Here is a 7,516-nt window from a genome sequence, read left to right as displayed (position 1 = left end):
CCCACATCGGGTACCAGGTTGTTATATTTTGATATTAGAGCATATTTATGGTATAATTTCATAAGACTTCACAGTTTGGTATCAGAGCATATTTATGGTAAAATTTCATAGGGCGTCACAGCTTGGTCTCAGAGCCTAGGTTGTTAGGCTTTGAATAAAATCTCAAAAGCATCCTAAAGTAAAATCCACTTCTGAATGGACAAAGGTAATTTCACTTGGTAAAAAATTCTAAATGCTTAACCCTTGCGAAATATGATTACCTTAAGTTAAGCATACTCTGTCCATCGCATAAGACTAAGCTTTAGGAAATGCATCATATATTAAGTATCATCTTATCCTAAGCTCATCTTGGAGCCTTAAATGGTTGATCAAAAATTAGTCATCACTCAAGTCATAAGCACTAATGATGATAATGAATTCCTAATATTCCTAGTGCTTATCATAGGACATCCTTTTATAATCAAATTAGGGAGCATCCACTAAGGAATTCAAGTATTTCACTAAGTCATATTAAAATATTCCTATTGTTCTTAAAATGCAAGCATTCCCTATTCTTGGTTCACCCTCTACTCCATAGGAAATCTCTACCAAACCACGATAATATCTGGTAAAGATTCATCCTTTCACTGGTTCGTATCCTCGTTCTAAATTGTGATCACATCTAAAGGATACAATCCAATAGTGATAAAACAGAAAGCACCAAAGAGCTTTGCTTAAGAAAGATTCATATTTTCTTATATGCTCTTTGCCCAAGCCTGGACATGATTACTAGTACAAAAATATTTTGGAAAATGTCTGACGTCTCCTGAATACTCTTTTAAACCAAATATAAATTTAATCTCTAAGAGTATTCATTCAAATTCGCTTCACAAGCTCTCAAACTTTAAATCAATCCTTTAGAGCTTCATATCTTTATAATGAAGTTAATGGTTAAGATGATTGCTAGGTTTCAATCTAAATGAAAAAACAAATTTCAAGGAAACCTATGCACATGCAGTCAAAATTTAAGGTCATTTGAACTTGAGCCTCTCATGTAGAGACCTGAAGAATTATAGTAATTAAATAATAAAAGAAAAGAGAGGAAAAGGAAATTTCAAAAGGAACTCACAGGGTCTCGTCGACGAACGCAGGGCGCTCATCGACGAGCATACTTCTTGGGCTCGTCGACATGGACACATGTCTCATTGATGAGGACTTGTCAAGAGGGGGTTTAGTAGAGCCTGAAGTTCGTCAACGAACTCCCTTCATGGACTCGTCAACGAGGTGACGTGTCTCGTCGACGAATCCGCATTTTATAAATAGGCCTAACTCGGTTTTCTGGTGAGAATTTCATGCAAATTTCCACTATCTCTCCAAAATTTGTCTCCTCCTCTTTCTCTCTACGATTCCAGCTTCGTTCTTCATCATTCGACGATTAGAAGCCGCCACGCTACTTCTTGGAAGATTCTTTTCAAGTCTGTTGGAGTAGATTGTTGGTTAGGCCTACTTGGGCACCATCCCAAAACTAAGGTAAGTTGATTATTTGGGTATTTTCAGTATTACTAAACTTATCTGAGTTTAGATTTTGTATTGTATGGGAATATACTGATGTTTTGTGGAGTAAAACTGGGGTATTATGTTTTTAGGATTAGGATATTTTTGGAACCCTGCAGATATAGGTTAAGGACTCTAGCGGGTATATTTCCAGGAGTTCAAGTAAATTATAGTTTAGAAATGCTGGATATGTGGAGTTGGGGAAAATATGAATGTGATAATTATTATGGTAAATTCAGTTGTGTAACTGGGAATTATATGGATTTTGTTTCAGGGAGTTGAAAATTATGAACGTCGCATGCGTGAAATTATGAGTAGTATTTAAAGCTAGATAGCCAGGTAAGGGGAATACATGTTATGCCAGCCTTATTAGACATTTTATCAGTATAATATAGTATTTGATTAGAGCATGGAAATTATATTATAGAACATATTTATAGAGTTTTATTGAATTGTGTGGCATGAGAAATACTGGAATATTATAGAATATGTTATACAGTTTTACATAAGCATGATTATACAGCCTAGAGAGTTATAAAATATAACTTGTACAGTTTTATATATAGAACTACGACTATACAGAATTATATAGGAATATAGTTTATATGATATACAGTATTTTACATAATCATGTTTATACAGTATTTTACAGAATTATGATTATGTAGTATATTTCAGAACAAGATTGTACAGTATTTTACAAAGTTGATGATACAGTGTTTTATTACCATGATATACAAAATATAGAACCATGATTATACAGAATTTTATAAAATCATGATTTACAAAATATAGAACCTTGATATACAGAAATACAAATTGTACAGAATATAGAGTCATGACATACAGAATATAGAATTATAGTTACAGTATTACAGAATATACAGATATACAGTTATTATAGCGTCATGGCCATACAGTTGATACAAAATCATGGTTATACAAAAATACAGAATTATGGTAAAACAATTAGATTTATATAGAAATATTATTATACAGTATTAGACCCTGATGGAATATAGCAGTTTATAGAGTACAATACCATTGCGATACAGTGTAGACAGTGCAACCATACGTCTTAAATAGAGTATGGTATAGTCGATTGTGCCCTCAAGTAGAGTTGTGAGCTCTTTGGCGTCCGGACTAGGTGGAGCGGGCCTTTTGTGCTATAGGCATCCAGATATGCATACAGTTAGGCTAGCACTAGAAGTCCAACTAGTGTTTAGCCCCGCCTTCGAGCCGCACAATCCAGTTATGAGGGGGTAAGTCATTACATATAGCCATCTAGGGGGAAGTTTACAGATATATAGTTATGTATAGTACACACAGAAAGCAGAGATTACGTATTATAGATAGAAGTACTTTTGAATAGATAACTCAGAAATTTTCATATTCTATATGATATAAGCATGTATTATTATACAAATGTTTTCTTGATGTATATCGTCTACAGTATTAATTAAATGATATGTTGCCAACTAACTCATATGTCACACACTGGTGATAACATATTTCTCCTTATTGAGAGGTGTCTCACTCCAAAATTATTAAACATTTCAGGTAATCCAAAGAGGCGAGCAGGGCCGGCTCAGAGGTAGAGTTGGTGTAGAGTCGGTGTAGTTTTTGGGGCGAGTTTTGGGATGGTCTGTGGAGCCCACAATGTTTTGGGAAATGTTATGTATATGTGTATATGTGTGCAGCTAGGTATATAGTACTCTGGTATTGTATTTTGGAATATGTTGGATATGTATGTTCTTTTGTTGCTTAGGTGTTATATGAAATGCACAAGATACCACGGTCCCACTTTAGGTCGTGATGATGTCAGCAACTATGCTCATGCAAGGTATTAGAAATCTTGTATTAATATAGAAAAGAAAAAAAATGGATGGAAATTTCAGGTCGTTACATCTCACACATTGAAATTCATAAGAAAAGTGGCAAATGTAGGCTTATGACCCTAAAGAAGTATTGCTCGAGACTTTTTGGTTCTCTAAGCCAAAGCTTTTTGAGCCAAGTTTGAATCACTGAAAATCTTAGGACACTTGGCTAAGAACATGAAAAATGAAAAGAAGAAAAAGGTATTAGACGATGATAGTGCATAACTAAGGGGGAGCATTTCTCTTTTATGGCTATATCTATTAAATGCTCTTATAATCATATTTTATGCACGTATGCCTTGATGAGAACATCATTTGCAAATTACTATCCATAATATTTTTAATGATTAGGTTTTCTTTGGATAGTTTATATTTTTGCATGAACTGTTAATTGAACTACTAGATTGCATGCTAAAATCTAGAACGCCAACTACATGGTTGATGCAATTTTGTGTATTGCATGCTAGTAGTGAATTTAGGAATGCATGCTTGTATTGAATGTCACCTGCATGACTGATGCAATGATGTGAATTGCATGTTGGTAGATTCTCTAGGTTGTTGCATTTTTTTATATGAATTACTTACTAAAAACAACCAGGTTTAGATGGGAAAATGTTCTATTTATAGACGGCATGCTGCCGAAATTTTATTAGATTTTTCCCAAAATAATTAAAGTCTATAAACTATATACTAAAATGATTATGATAAAATGCATGCTAAAATATTTTTGAAAGGATGAGTGAAAATTAAATGAATATTAAACTTCATCCTTACATATAGGGGAGCTAAGCTCCATCCCTAAAGCATAAAAGACTCATATGCATTATGTTTAGCTTTTTGAATATTGAGGCTCTTCTGAAAAATTCTGAACAGCATATCCAACTCTTAAAGCTCTACGGACAGATATGGATTGCTCTAGGTTATGAGCATTATATCATATCTTAATATCTATCTCCGATGCATTTATGTTCCATAGGGAGACTATACAGGTCAAATGATAAAATGTGGTTCATAAATACCCAGTATAGTTATTCTAAATGTTAATAGTGATTGCTTATATGGCTTATAAGCAGTTGTTTTCATCTAAGTTGGTATTCAAATCTAAAGGGGGAGAATTAATAAAATCCTATTCCTTATTCTCACCCTAATTTTAGCTTAGACTTAAGGCTTGCTGTAGCGAATATGTCTCAAAGCATAGTGACCTTATTTCTGCCCACAGTAAATTTTAAATTCATAGCATCTAAGCAAGTGTTCAAATTCATAGGGGGAGCTCTTGAAATAAAATTTCTATTTTGTTGTGCTCACCCATTCTTATGCTTAGATATCTATTGAACATAATGAGGCATGTGCATTAAAGTATGATGACTTTGTTGAATACTTAAAATTGAAATAATATTGTTTGCCACATTTTTTTTTTAAAAAAAAATTTGTCATATGATCCCTGTTTTAAATTTTCTGATGTCTTTGGATCTATATGATTTTATTTTTCTTGTCATTTTATGAGTTGTTCTTCAATGCTTAACTAGGAAAATGTTTGCTTACTTAAGCTTTGTATTAAAGTTTGTTTTTTCAGCAAACATCGTCCTCAGTACTTTTTGAAAATATCAAAAGGTGAAATATATTTTAAAAATTGCTTTTGGGGCAAGAACTATTTTCAAAACCAAAATTCTTTATATCTCGCCTTATTGTTTGTATATATATATATATATAATTGCATGACTAGTTCATTCATATTTTAAAATGCATGCTAACTGGTTAGACCGGTCTTATGATCAAACCTACACTTGCTATCATATGTCATTTGTTTTAAACTCAAATCTTTTACGGGTCTTATGTAGTGTTTAAATTGAAATGGTTTGAAGATATCTCTAGTCTAATCATGTTTAACATGTCTTTTTAATCTTTTAATGACCAATTATAATGTTTTTATATGCAAAATAATATGCCCAAGTTTTATACCAAAAAGGGAGAGTTCTCTTTTAAGTTATTTTTTTAATGCTCAAATTGATTTTATACTTAGTTTAGCCCTTTTATTGAAGCCAAAAGGGAAAGAATTTATGAGCAAAATGATAAATGACTTTATAACTATAAGGGAAAAATTTTTAGGGCGAATATTTTTTTTAGGGCAAATATCTTTTTAAAAGGAGTAAATATCTGAGCTGCAAGCATCATGTATCTATACTTTATTGCTAAAACTAAATGCATCACTTATTTAAAATGTCTTCTGTCTTTGATATGTTTGAGCTATATTGTCTATATTTTAATTATGCCTATTGTTAGGGGGAGCCTTTTCAGGTTGCACCCATTTTGCTTCCATGTGTTTGTAATCATAAAAAATAGGGAGATTGTTGACTTTTTTAATCTAATCCCTGTTTTGAAGCTAACAAAACACAAATATCTTATGTGTGTACTTAGCATATGAATAGGTTTGTAATTCAGAACACACATAAGGGACAGAAAAATTAAAGCCAAGATAAGTCTTAAAGCATATATAACTTGGCATATTCCATGAAGAAATTAGAAAAGCAAAGAAGAAGAAGACCTTTGTTATTTCATTTGTAATTGCATTTAGTTTAGAAATGTTTGTAATAATGCATGACTTGCATGATTTGATTAAAAACTCAAATGACTATAGACAGACCTTAGGGGACCTGACCTTTCATTGAAAAACTTTTTCTGAAAGGCTAAAAACTCACAAAGGTTTTTAAAATACTTTTGGGTCAAAATAAGGCTATAACCTTTGATTTTAACTGACCTCGGTCGATCGACCTCCTCATGTATAAAACACCTCAGTTGACCGACCTTTCATCTTAGTCTATTTTTTAAAGCCTCAGCCGACTGACCATTTTAACACGAGAGAAGCCCAGTCGACTAGCCCTTGTAAATGGCTTAGTTTCTAAGCCTGAACGACCGACCAATTTTGTTCAAAAAGCCTTAGTCAACCAACATTGTTTACTCGATCGATCGGCTCTTAAAGCCAGTTGACCGAACCTACTAAGGGTTGAAAAATCGCCTATGGCCAGCAGGCCAACTATCTCCCCAGTCGACCGAACCACATTGACTTTTTGAAAATATGCTTAGGTAAGTCGACCGACGAAATCATTAGTCAATCGACCCTCTCGGGTTTGGGCAAATTTTCAGCGCTAATCAAGATTAATTTTTAATTAAACAAATTTGAAAATTCCCTCTGTGTCCCTAACGATCCAAAATTTTGAAAAATCTATATATAGCCTATTCATAAGCATAATTAGTAATGAGATCAGCAAAAAAATTCTCTCAAATTTTTTACTCTCATTCTTACACTTTCAAGCAAGAAATTCTTACTCTCTTTCTTATTCCTTTGAAAAATCATTTTGAAAGAGAGCTTTGATTTTTCTTTTACTTCCTTTCACTTGCAAATTTATTGCATTTGAGGGTTGTTAAAGAATCATTTATTTGATCATTTATCATTTTATCCTAAAGCACATACTCTCACTTATTCTTTATTTTGAAAATCATTTTTGAAAGTAAGCATATAGTTCCTCCCACATTATCAATACTTTTGGGGAAACTTCATATTTGTAGATCTTTTTGCGCATCTATTGTAAGATCCAAAGGCTCATTTGTGTGTGTTTGCAAAAATCCTTTTGAGCCAAAACCCTAACTTTCTTGAACAACATTTTTTAATATTATTTTTGAAGAAAACACTTGGGATTTCAAGATCTTTGAAAAAACATATATTCTCATATTTCATATTTCATCAAAGATCATATACTATTATTTGGGCAAAAACCACTTGAAAGCAAAACCCTAGGTTCTCTTACACTTTTATTGAAAACTTTTTGGAGAAATATTTATTGGAGTTAAATTTTTGAAACTTTTATCATACACATCTTTTTTAAATAGTGCAATATATTATTGAGAAAAATACTATTACTCTACTGAACATATTTCATATCATATGAGAGTACATTATTTTTCAATTTGTACATCTCTGCTTTTGTAAAAACAATCATATTTGTACACAAAAATTCATATCTTTGTATTCCAGGCGTGACTTGAAAAGGAAAATGTCGTCTTATAAGGTGTACCAGTTTGGCTCTAGTTCGGTTAGGTGAGCTGAGGAG

The sequence above is a fragment of the Malania oleifera genome, chromosome 7, assembly GCF_029873635.1.
Source record: "Malania oleifera isolate guangnan ecotype guangnan chromosome 7, ASM2987363v1, whole genome shotgun sequence".
NCBI classification, from domain to species: domain Eukaryota; kingdom Viridiplantae; phylum Streptophyta; class Magnoliopsida; order Santalales; family Ximeniaceae; genus Malania; species Malania oleifera.
Note: the sequence above shows the minus strand (reverse complement) of the source record.